This window comes from Schistocerca serialis, chromosome 5 (genome assembly GCF_023864345.2).
Source record: "Schistocerca serialis cubense isolate TAMUIC-IGC-003099 chromosome 5, iqSchSeri2.2, whole genome shotgun sequence".
NCBI lineage: Eukaryota > Metazoa > Arthropoda > Insecta > Orthoptera > Acrididae > Schistocerca > Schistocerca serialis.
The window spans coordinates 243,602,260-243,616,065 of record NC_064642.1 but is presented as its reverse complement, the minus strand read 5'-3'; positions in this window follow the sequence as shown (position 1 = coordinate 243,616,065).

Genomic DNA, 13,806 nt, shown 5'->3' with positions numbered 1-13,806 from the left:
CAAAAGTTCGATAACAAATTTCCTGACCTTGAAAATTAAATCAGTAATACTCATAAACATTAGAATAAAAGGAAACTGCGAAACAAGATGATTTACAAACTTCACACAATGAATTACCATAAAAAGTGACGGAAGTCCAGACAGAAGTTTCTGAATTGCAAACGGTTTGCAAAAATCTTCCCGACAAGACACAAAAACTATCGGAGGTGGTCGGGTTTGTAAAGCTTGGAAAAAGAATGTTAATATTGATGTAAAGGAATGGAACAACCGTATAGAAGCAGGAGTATCTGACATTAATACCACACTTGCACATAATTTTGTATTACAGCACAAAACTTACGTAAATGACACAGAAAAGTTGAGGTATGAGAGAGAAATGAAAATTGTTGATAAAGTAGACACAGATGTCAAACCTGTAGTGCAACAAATTCGTTCGGAACCGAACGTTGATAGAATCAGTTCGAACGAATTAAACAAAGTTGACTATGCCACACGGTTGGCTAGGTAGACGAGAGGCTAACTCTCCTCCCTTGCAGATTTACAGCATTAACGAGAGAAATTCCGACGCATATAATCAGTTACCGCCTTTTTTGACGAAACAAACTAGTTACCACACACCACCACTTACGTCAGCTTTACATATACCGAGAGCATATTCTCATCTCTTGTCGATATCATCAGATGAAAGCCTTTGCAACACCGATAATTTCATGTTTTTGCTACTGTGTCAAAGAAGGTACAGCCAGTAATATTCATAAGAGCATTTCGTAATGCACTGTCATGTAGCTGGTCAGACGACAAAAAATAAGCAAGCTGGTGGGGTCTACCTAAGGCGTCGCCTTCATCTGGGCTGCAGATATATAGCAGACCAATGTCAAACGTATGAGCACTTCGGGTAGGTCTTTTTGGACGAATTTTGGTCGTCAGCTGTTCAAGAACAACTGCGGCCGAAAATATTTGATCCACAACCAGCCAATGGCAAACAGGGAGGATTAAGAATGTACTCTGAAAAATATATTGACATAAAAATATTTTAGCAAACCTATATCCTATGTGGATGTACCGAAAATTGTGAATGGTCGATTGGCACCTCATATTCGAGAAAAGCTAGCCACCATATCGAAGACAGACCTTGAACACTTTCTTCCCATATTGGACTTTAATGATTACATTTACGAGATCAATGCCAAGTGAATAACTCGTGTGCGCAAAATAATAATAGTCATGGTTGGCATCCATCACCACCACTACAAGATAATACGTATAAAAACAACCACCAAGGAAATGATCATTACAGAGAAAATAAAATCGTAGATACAATCCTAGATACCAACATTCGCCTAATCACGATAGCAAAAGTCAGTACTAGAGGCAAGACAATATAGATAACATGCAAATAAATAATGAAACACGTACAGGCATATGAATACTGGACCAAAGCAAAGAGATTAGGTAAATGGACCAAAGTTTCCACAGCAACCAAGACACAACGCTGCGTTATACGGAACACGCAGTACATTTAGTCAATGTAGCTGACAATGGTAACACTGTTGCGCTGCCATCAACGGAAAACACCGATTGGTTGCGCTAAGCTCCCCGGCAACAATCTACAGAAGCAGTAGGGCCATACGAAACGAAATATACGTTTCTCTTCCAGGATAAAGATATGAGAGATGAGGTGTTCTGATGAGACATGTAATGGCAAGAGGCAGATGAAGTGATACAGCCATTAATAAATGCTTAAGTAGGTGATATATCTGTAAACATTATTTTTGGCATGGGCACTTGAGCGAGTGTAATAGTCAGTTTATTCAAAGAAATCAAAATAAACCTTACCTCTGAAAAATAGCAGGATTCTAAAACAGTGGGTAACAAATCACAAACAGTATTGGCATAAACATGGATACCTACCACGATAAATTGTATTACAAGGCGTCCTTGATCTGGGCTGCAGACATAACAGACCGATGTCAAACATACAACCAGTTTCTGGACAAATTTGCTGATGATGTTGTGGTGTACAGTAAGATGTCGAAGTTGAGTGACTGTAGGAAAATGAATGATGGCTTAGATCAGTTTTCCAGTTGGTGTGATGAATGACAGTTAGCTCTATATGTGGAAAAATGTAAGCTAATGAGTATGAGTCGGAAGAACAGACCTGTAACGTTCGGATACAGTATTACTAGTATCCTGCTGGACACAGTCAAGTCGTTTAAATATCTGGGCGTAACGTTGCAAAGCGATGTGAAATGGAACGAGCACGTGAGAACTGTGGCAGGGAAGGCGAATGGTCGGCTTCGGTTTAATGGGAGAATTTTAGGAAAAGGTGGTTCACTTGTAAAGGAGACCGCAGATATGACGCTGGAACGACCTATTCTTGAGTGCTGCTCGGATGTTTGGGAACCGTATCAGATCTGATTTAAATAAGACTTCGAGGCAATTCAGAGGCGGGCTGCTAGATTTGTTGCCAGTAGGTTCGAACAACACGTACGTATTACGGAGATGCTTCGGGAACTCAAATGGGGGTCCCTGGAGGAGATTCCCATTTTATTACTAAGAAAATTTAGAGAACCGGCATTTGAGTGGGTGACAAACGATTATACTGCCACCAACATACTTTGCGCCTAAGGACCACAAAGATAAGATACGACAAATTAGGGCTCACACGGAGGCATATAGATAGTCGTTTTTCCCTTGGTCTATCTGCAACAGGAAGAGGAAACGAAATGACTAATAGTGGTACAGGGTACCTTCCGCCACACACTAGACAGTGGCTTGTGGATTACCTGCGTAGATGTAGATCTAGAATAAGTTGCGACCTCCTTATTGTAGGAAAATTATTAGTCAACTGCATTCTGGGTATCAATTCTATTGTCCAGTATGAAGTCAAAATAGACTTAGGTAAAGCCGTCATTTTAAAGCTGAAGATCGTACAGTCTCTCTTAATTTGGTCAAGATGAAGACAAGATACCAGTCAACACGAAGTATATTTACAATTCAGTCTTCCGCAGATATTTTCTATAAATGAAACGTATGCAAACCACTGTCAGATACAAATGGTTCAAATGGCTCTGAGCACTATGGGACTTAACAGCTGAGGTCATCAGTCCCCTAGAACTTAGAACTACTTAAACCTAACTAACCTAAGCACATCGCACACAGCCATGCCCGAGGCAGGATTCGAACCTGCGACCGTAGCAGCAGCGCGGCTCCGGACTGGAGCGCCTAGAACCGCACGGCCACCGCGGCCGGCTGTCAGATGCGTCTAGCACTGTGCAAATCATACAGGATAAGGTGCAAGAGTCTTCTAACCTAACAATAATACAAACAAATTAATTGAGTGAAGTACTCTTACTATCTATACAAGCCTTTGAAAGACATTCTGGTGACATTAAGATGGCGGTGTACACCCACCAAACATTTTGTCACTCTTCGTGTCCAATATCATGGACTAAAAGGGAAGAAATACTTAAAGAAAGACAGAGAATGATAAACTAGGAAATAATTGAATCTTCAGTCACCATGTCATAGTCCTTTCTGCAGTTCAAAACTGAATGGCAATGTCTGCTTGGTTTTAACGTAAGAGAACTCAACAGGCTCACTATCCCAGTTAGGACAAAACCAAAAATTTAGATGAGTAACTGTTGAAATTTCCAATGTAAGGTACTTAATTAGCATTGATTTGCGTTCCTCGTACTCGCAGGTAGCCTTTCACCCTAATAGTAGAAACTGTACAGCATTCACTTGTTCAGGTAGACGTTGCCAATTCTGTATACTTCCCTTCAGATTAAATGCTACTATGGTAATATTTTTAGCAGCCTTGTATACAATGTTGATCTCAGAGACGCAAAGTAGTATATGATGACCCACTGGTTGCCATAACAACGTGGAAAGAACATCTAGCATTGCTGGGCAAAGTGCTAGAAAGATTCAAAGAGTATAATGTACCAGTAAACTTTAAAAAATTATGAGTTTGGACATCGGCTGATAAAATATTTAGGTCACATTACTTCCTCAGAAGGAATAGTACCAGATAAAGGAAACATCTATGTAATAAAACATTTTCCAGCAACCGAAAATAAAGGACAACTCAAAGCATTCTTAGGATTGTCATTTTTCAGAAAGTTCGTGCAAAATTAATTGCTAAACATTGATCATCTTTACACCAGTTGGGAAAGAACAATAAGTAGTTCTGAACAGTGCGCTACCAGAAAGATTTTGTCACGAAGAGGCGCTAGTCAGTGCTAACCTGTTACATCATGCTGATACTAGCCAAGGCGTCTAAGGACAGATGCATCATAACAGGGAGTGGTGGCATGCCTATAACAAATCAGAAAAATTGATGGGACATCTTCCATATGCATGACTAGTTTTACAAGTAGAACCTTGACAGAAAGTGAACAGTAACAGAGCTGGAAACCTTGGCAGTCGTTTGGGTGTTAACGAAATTTTAGTGCTGTTTATGGAGTAAGCACAAAAATGGCTCTGAGCACTATGGGACTTAACATCTGAGGTCATCAGTCCCCTAAAACTTAGAACTACTTAATCCTAACTAACCTAAGGACATCACACGCATCCATGCCCGAGACAGGATTCGAACCTGCGACCGTAGCGGTCGCGCGGTTCCAGACTGAAGCGCCTAGAACCGCTCGGCCACACCAACCGGCGAGTAAGCACAAAAAAGTGTTTTGCGACTCTGTCCTTTCTACTGACCTGCAATTTGTTACACTGGCATATTGTCCACTGGTGTCTTTTCTCGCAAGAATTCACTTTTGAGACAGTATACGTAAAAGGACAGCAGGGAGGGATCAGCGATAAGGAACATTTAAAGGGTGAACTACAAAACCTCAAGTCAATTTTTGATGCCAATGGTTATGGAATGAAAGTAATAGATAAAACTACGGCGACAAAGAATGAAGGCAATAGATGAGGGGAGAAGGAAGAACAAAACATCGCTCTATTACCATACGTTCAAATTGTCACTGAACTGGTGGGCAAAACTCTCTGCCGAAGAGGCATCAAGCCAATTTTCTGAAGCAGCAACAGATTAAAAGATGTTCTTCGCACAACGAAGGAAGCAGTTGAAAAGCTACATGCTGCTAGAGTTTAGGAAATCAGATGAGAATGTGTGTGTATGTAGGCGAGACGGGACGATCCATCAACTCACGGATATCTGAACACGAAAGATACATCCGACTAAAACAACAGAACAAGTCAGCGGTGGCAGAACACAAGGATGATGCGGCAAACAGATTGATTTTGGTGAAGCTCGCGTACTGGCGAAACAGCCATTACTTTCAGGAAGAAGATTGGAGTGGCATTACAGATAGCCAAGCGACCCGCAGACATGAATAGAGAAGACAGGTACCCACTTCCGCCGTCTTGGCTGCCAGCAATAGCAGCGGTACGGGAGGCCAGCTCACGTGAAGCAATACACACGGGCGCGCGGGAGACCAGACCACAGCGGCCGCAGGCACACACAGCACTGGCGCGGTTCATCCATCGCTAGAAAACAGGAAAATAGCGCCACGTCACAACTGCCGCCTGGTTTTCCATTCGCCGATTTACACCAATCACAAGCAGTAATACACACACCAATCAAAATGTTGGGTTTCCACAAATGAAAAGGAATAATAAACACCAATAAAGAACTTGTAACATCCCTTTCCTCCATCCTTAACAGCCTATCAGAATTATAAGTGGCATTCAAATTAAACCCGGTCACTAGTGTAAAGTAACGGTAACGAATTTATTAACTCAAAAATGTAGTTATACACAGTACACATACCCAAAAATAGTCGCCAAAACTGTTGGCACATTTATGCCATTGCGATAATAGCCGGTCTATTCCATCCTTGAAGAAGCTAGTAGGCTCCTGTCGAATCCAGGCCTGGACCCAGTCACACACTTCGTCGTCCGATGCGAATCGATGTCCGCGAATAGCTTGTTTTAGAGGTCCAAACACATGAAAATCACTCGGTGAAAGGTCGGGACGGGACTGTTCGGTGGATGTTCCAGCGTTTCCCACTGAAACTGCTGCAATGTAGTCTTAACCGCATTAGCCGTGTGTGGCGGGCATTATCATGTAGGTGGATAACGCCATTGGACAACATTCCTCGGCGTTTCGACTTGACGGCTATTTAAAATTCTGTAAAATGGCTTGATAACGCTCGGCATGTGGTTTCCCCGTTCCAGGAGCTCGACAAGCAGTGGTCAAAAAAGAACATCATGACCTTACCAGAATAGGTGTGCATGCCGTTTGATTTCTTTGGAGGTGATGAAGTCGCATGTCTCCACTGCTTGCTCTGACGCTTGCCAGAATAGGTGTGCATGGCGTTTGATTTCTTTGGAGGTGATGAAGTCGCATGTCTCCACTGCTTGCTCTGACGCTTGCTTTCCGGTTCAAAATGGTGACACCATGTTTCGTCACCTGTGACAATACGCGACACAAAGCCGTATTCCTCCTCATCATAACGTCGCGGATCACTCAAAGACAGCGCCATTCGAGTATTGCGCTATTGGGCGGTCAGTTTTTGGGGAACCCACTGCGCACAGATATTTCGAAAGTTCAAGTGCTGATGCATTGTGGTGTGGCTGGTGCTCACGCTAATACCCAGTAACTGATGGATCTCGTCCACATTGATTCTGGGCTAGCAGAAGACTAAAGCATTCACTTCCGCTACCAATTCCGGTGTGATGACAGGATGAGCCTGTCCAGGACGAACATCGTCTTCCATTGACTCGCACCCCTCAAGGAATCGTTTACGCCATTCCACAACACTTGAACTCCTCAGACTGTACTCACCGCACACAGCCTTCATCCTTCGATGCATTTTACGGTCTCCAACTCAGTCCTCGTTGTTCCTGCTTACTAGCTTGCATGTTCGGTAGTGGACGATAGCTTGTTTGACCACCTTCTTTTCAGGTGTGAAACCACATTGGCGCTATGCAACATCAAACGGTGCGCACGCGTCAGTCTCTCTACCAACAGATGGCGCCACCATGCCAGCAGTTACGCGGTGCCACCTTACGTGTAAGGCAAAGGTAGACGCACTAACCAGATTTCATTTCAATGAACCTCACAGATAACAGCCACGTCTGCAGGTATATAAGAGTCTTCTCATTCAACAGTAGACAAAAACACCCTGAAGAAGGTCACTTGCAACAGTGACCGAAACTTCGGTACTTTTACATATCGACAATGCGATCACAAACCCAGAAAAAATTTATCAACAGATAAAACACATTCTAGTTTCACGCTTCCACCTACAGTCAAGTGCTGTAGGGAGAATATTTAAAGAGTTTAACAGGTTTACTATGACGTTTGCTCCCCACAGACAAGCTAAATGCATAGAATATTTGGCACCATTTCAGCAAATTGTAAATAATTTTCCACTTACCACCATGGGATTCACATAAATCGAGTTGATGTTTAGAAAGACCAAAATTGACAAGTGGATCAAATTACTACAGCGAGCGCCCCAAAATGAAATATTGTTAGAAGAAAAGATCAGGTGGTTATTAACAACCCTTAATGTGCAAGCAGAAAAGAGAAAACAAACGTATGATAAACGTTTTATTAGAGTGTGCGTGTACTGTGCAAGTGGGGGAGGTGGTAATCTTACACACAGACCCTAAATCCACCAAAATAAAGAAACTAAACCGTAAATCGTAAGTGGCAACTACTGCATGCAGGGTCATACTCGATGGTCAACATCCCACACGCTGGATCTTATCTTTTAGATCAACCCAATTCAGGCAAAGTACGGGGATTACACACACACATACACACACACACACACACACACACACACACACAAAGACAAAGAAGTCTGTGCTTTAAAGCCAACAGGGGACGGTCAAAATATCCTATTGCCAGGTGCACATAATAATTACAAATTAAGAAATGAAAATAACATTTAAATATGTAAATATTAATTTCTTGACTTAGATTATGGAATATACAAGAGGAAAACCGGGTAGAGAAACAAATATCTACACTACACTACTAGCTACCTAAAAGTATACTATTCACAATCACCACTATAGTAACTACAGTCAAAGAAAGTTAATATGACTAAATTGTACAACTGAAGTGAGGAGAAATGTGATTTTCAGGAATTAAACATCAATGGAAGTTCTAATCAAACCCTTATTACAAAACAGGACGAGTGAAACGCTTAAAAGATAAGTTTTTACTGTCTGTAAATGCAACGTTTCGTGACGCTAAGTCACCAATACATGAACGACAAATATGTAACTTCACTAGCCATAATTTCATCTGAATTAATTTAGTTCTAACAAGTATGGACGGTACAAGATACGAGAATAATGTTCCGCTAAAATGAATAATAGTGCACCGTTAAACTACTTTACAAATATTGTGCTTAGGTATCAGTGATAAGCTGACTATACTACGGGTAGTAGAGCAATTAAATACACTCCTGGAAATGGAAAAAAGAACACATTGACACCGGTGTGTCAGACCCACCATACTTGCTCCGGACACTGCGAGAGGGCTGTACAAGCAATGATCACACGCACGGCACAGCGGACACACCAGGAACCGCGGTGTTGGCCGTCGAATGGCGCTAGCTGCGCAGCATTTGTGCACCGCCGCCGTCAGTGTCAGCCAGTTTGCCGTGGCATACGGAGCTCCATCGCAGTCTTTAACACTGGTAGCATGCCGCGACAGCGTGGACGTGAACCGTATGTGCAGTTGACGGACTTTGAGCGAGGGCGTATAGTGGGCATGCGGGAGGCCGGGTGGACGTACCGCCGAATTGCTCAACACGTGGGGCGTGAGGTCTCCACAGTACATCGATGTTGTCACCAGTGGTCGGCGGAAGGTGCACGTGCCCGTCGACCTGGGACCGGACCGCAGAGACGCACGGATGCACGCCAAGACCGTAGGATCCTACGCAGTGCCGTAGGGGACCGCACCGCCACTTCCCAGCAAATTAGGGACACTGTTGCTCCTGGGGTATCGGCGAGGACCATTCGCAACCGTCTCCATGAAGCTGGGCTACGGTCCCGCACACCGTTAGGCCGTCTTCCGCTCACGCCCAAACATCGTGCAGCCCGCCTCCAGTGGTGTCGCGACAGGCGTGAATGGAGGGACGAATGGAGACGTGTCGTCTTCAGCGATGAGAGTCGCTTCTGCCTTGGTGCCAATGATGGTCGTATGCGTGTTTGACGCCGTGCAGGTGAGCGCCACAATCAGGACTGCATACGACCGAGGCACACAGGGCCAACACCCGGCATCATGGTGTGGGGAGCGATCTCCTACACTGGCCGTACACCACTGGTGATCGTCGAGGGGACACTGAATAGTGCAAGGTACATCCAAACCGTCATCGAACCCATCGTTCTACCATTCCTAGACCGGCAAGGGAACTTGCTGTTCCAACAGGACAATGCACGTCCGCATGAATCCCGTGCCACCCAACGTGCTCTAGAAGGTGTAAGTCAACTACCCTGGCCAGCAAGATCTCCCTTATCTGTCCCCCATTGAGCATGTTTGGGACTGGATGAAGCGTCGTCTCACGCGGTCTGCACGTCCAGCACGAACGCTGGTCCAACTGAGGCGCCAGGTGGAAATGGCATGGCAAGCCGTTCCACAGGACTACATCCAGCATCTCTACGATCGTCTCCATGGGAGAATAGCAGCCTGCATTGCTGCGAAAGGTGGATATACACTGAACTAGTGCCGACATTGTGCATGCTCTGTTGCCTGTGTCTATGTGCCTGTGGTTCTGTCAGTGTGTTCATGTGATGTATCTGACCCCAGGAATGTGTCAATAAAGTTTCCCCTTCCTAGGACAATGAATTCACGGTGTTCTTATTTCAATTTCCAGGAGTGTAGTTTGTTTGGTACTGGTTACGTGGGAATGGTGTAAGAGTACATCCCAGCTGGCAGGAGAGGATATATGAATAGAATGGTAGGAACCGTAACGACCCCACTGGTAGGGAATGTAATTATGTGTAACTGTGTAAGTATGTGTGGTGACTAATAATACGTAGTGAAAGCCGCATGAATGCCCGTTACTGGGAATATGAAAATGGTCGTGAACGTAATTTAAGAAGAAATTCCAGTCCTGTCGCATGTACAGTTAGTCGCGTATGAATAACTGAAGCATCCAGCTACACAACGTTTGACAACTTATGCTTTTGCTGATTAGCATAACGCATTCCGCTATAAGGAAAAGAGTTAACCTTCGCGTTTTAAGCATACATTTTGTCATAAACATTTCACAGAAGTGTAACATACGTAACAACTAGTAGATTGTGAAATTTTTACGCAAAATTACGTTTTAAGAACTTTTTCAACGCAGATGATAAGTTAAATACTCACACAATCGCTTCCTATACGGAGCCACAGGTACATAAAACCTGCACATAATATAACTAGTAATTACGTACGTGTTGAACTGCAATGCGGTATGGAACTTTAATGTTCGTCTCAAACGGTAAAATGATGGAGACGCATCTTCGCCTGAAGACGACGGAGACGCATTCCATCGAAACGAGACGACCACCCTACTCGGATGACAATCCGTGAAGACTTCATAAAAGCAACACCTTTTTGTCTCAGCCAATTTTGGTTGAAGAAAGGCGGGGCTTGTTGTCGGACATCGGGGAACATTCCCGCTTCATCCCTTACAGGTTCATGAAGCTCCGATAGGTGGCGACGCTGTACGTAGCCTTCAAAATGGCGTCAGTAACGCAGGCGCGTTCCAAGCAGAGAGCTGCCATGGAGTTTCTTCTGGCGATAAACCAGAACGTCACAGACATTCATAGGCGTTTGTAGAGTGTCTACGGAAACCTGGCAGTGAACAAAAGTACGGTGAGTTGTTGGGCGAAGCGTCTGTCATCATCGCAACATGGTCGTGCATACTTGTCTGATCTCCCGCATGCCGGCCGGGCGGCGGCACGCAGCTGTGACTCCTGCAATGTGATCGTGACCACAAAAATGAAAACGATCTTTTTTACCATGACAATGGAAGGCCTCACACAAGTCTGCGCACAAAACTTCATTGCACTACTCTTCCTCACCCAGCCTACTGTCCGGATGTTGCATCTTCCGACTTAACTTGGTCCAATGAATGATGCACTTCGGGGAAGCAGTAAGCGGTTGATGGGGAGGTTATTGACGCAACAAGACGCTGGCTCCGACATCTACCAGTAGAATGATTCCAATTTGGGCATAAAGGCCCTTCCAGTAAGATGGCGTAAGGCCGTCGTATTGAACGGAGATTATGTTGAAAAATAGGGCTTTGTAACCAGAAGAGTAGAGAATAATGCGGTTTATTGGAATCCTGAATAAAAGCAACCTGCTTTCGGAAAAAAAAATTATATTGCATTACTTACTGAACGCTACCCTATTAATGGAATGCTGTGGACATTAACTTATTTGTTTGTTTTGTTTTAGGGCGCAAAAAAACTGGGGTCATAGGCGCCCAAGTCAAAACTATAGAACACGAAGACAGAGGAGTTAAAAAACGACTACATGTCAGTTCCAATCGACGTAAAAGAAGACAGCTAAAAACCGGGACGTGGAGAAAGGGCTATAAAATACACCATAGAGAAACGGAGGTCCAGAACTAAAAATTAAATGGCCTTCGCCTTATTGCTACGACGGATAAAAAGTAAAACGCGGTCGATAGCCCGCGCGTCGTTTGCTAAAACGGCCGATAACTCAGACGGCAAACCCAAGCGGGAACGTTAATAAATGGACTCTATCAGGAAATGACTGACACTTAAAACTCGGGCTCAATGTGCAAAAAATGATGGGGGAGTGTCACTTAACGAAGGGCGATGGCTAAAAAGGCAGTGCCCTATACGCAGCCGAGTTAAAAAGACCTCCTCCCGGCGGAAGGGCCGAGAAGAGGTCGTACAAGCCGCTGGGAGAGGCTTAGTAATCTAGAGCTTAATCCTATGGATGCCAAAGTGACACCACCTCTTGACAGACGGCAACACAGATATCATCGGAGGGGATATAAGACCTCGTGGGCGGAGGTAGGAGGACTGCAGCCTTGCCCGGCCGGAGTGGCCGTGCGGTTCTAGGCGCTACAGTCTGGAGCCGCTACGGTCGCAGGTTCGAATCCTGCCTCGGGCATGGATGCGTGTGATTTCCTTAGGTTAGTTAGGTTTAATTAGTTAAGTTCTAGGCGACTCATGACCTCAGAAGTTAAGTCGCATAGTGCTCAGGCCCATTTGAACCATTTGAACTGCAGCCTTGACAGCAGCGTCAGTAGCATCAGCAGCCTCGTTTCCTGACAGACTGACATGACCAGGAACCCACATAAACATCACAGCGGCTCCATCAAGAGAGAGAGAGTGACAGTTTTCCTGGACCCGTTGCACTAAGGGATCGATAGTGTACAGCGCACAGAGATTTTGAAGGACGCTGTAAGTAAGCAGAGGACACAGTTCAAAAGCCTGTATCGCTGGATGTACTCCGTGGCCTGATGGAGGCGAAGAGCTCGGCTGTAAATACTGAGCAGTTTGCCAGAAGACGATACCGAAATTCGTCGGCACCAATAACGAAGGCACACCCGGCACCACAGTCAGTCCGAGAGCCATTACTGTACACAAAGGTACTATCGCGAAGTTTCATGCAAAGGTCGTGAAACTGAAGGCGATAGAGCAAGGCTGGAGTAGTGCCCTTAGGAAGCGAATGAAAGCCAAGGTGAACAGAGGCCGCCGTACGAAGCCAAGGTGGTGAAGGATTCACATTCACTGGGAAAGTTGTAGGTAGTGTGAAGTTAAGCAGCCGGAGAAAATGCCAAAAGTGGACTCCAGGAGGTAAAAGAAAGGGAGACCCGGGTTCGATTCCCGGTGGGGTCAGGGATTTTTCACCTGCCTCGAGATGACTGGTTGTTTGTGTTGTCCTCATCATCTCATCATCATTCATGCAAGTGGCGAGATTGGACTGAGTAAAGGTTGGGAATTTGTAAGGGCGCTGATAATCGCGCAGTTGAGCGCCCCCACTCCAGTCACCATCATCTGGCGATCAAAGGAGTCATCAAAGGAGGAGGAGCAGGATTGGTGGCCACGCATCGCAGACAAACGGCATGCAAACGTGCTGAGGACAAAGTAACGGCGGTAGGACAGTGTTAGTTCAACAGCTTTGGCATACAGACTCTCAACAGGACTAGCGTAAAAGGCGCTAGTGGCGAATCGGATGCCATGATGGTGGATAGTGTCGAGACGGCGTAAGAGGGACGGGTGTGCAGACGCATAAACAAAGCACCAATAGTTGAGTTTCGAACGGAAGAGGGTGGTTCGATCTGCACCCCAGGAAGTGCCATTGAGGACACTTAGGACAGTGAGGGAGCGCGTGTATTGGACTACCAGGTAAGATACATGGGAGGACCAAGAGAGTTTCCCATTGAGCATGAGCCCAAAGAAATTCGTAGTTTCAACGAACGGAAGAGCAACAGGCCCAAGATGTAAAGATGCTAGGAGAAACCAATTACACCACCAGAAGTTCATACAAACGGTTTTGTGAGTGAAAATAAAAGCCATCGTCGATGCTCCAGGAGTAAAGACGATCGAGACATCGCTGACGACGCCGCTCAATGAGTCAGGTCCGTGGAGAACTGCAACAGATGGCAAAATCATCAACGAAAAGGGAGACGCCCGGTGGAAGACAGGGCATTATTGGGTTAATGGCAACAGTAAAGAGGACGACGCTCAGGACTGGACTCTGAAGCACAACGTTTTCCTGGATAAAGATGTACGACAAGGCAGAACCCACACGCACCTTAAAAACTTGGTCTATTAAAAATTCCTCAAGGAAAC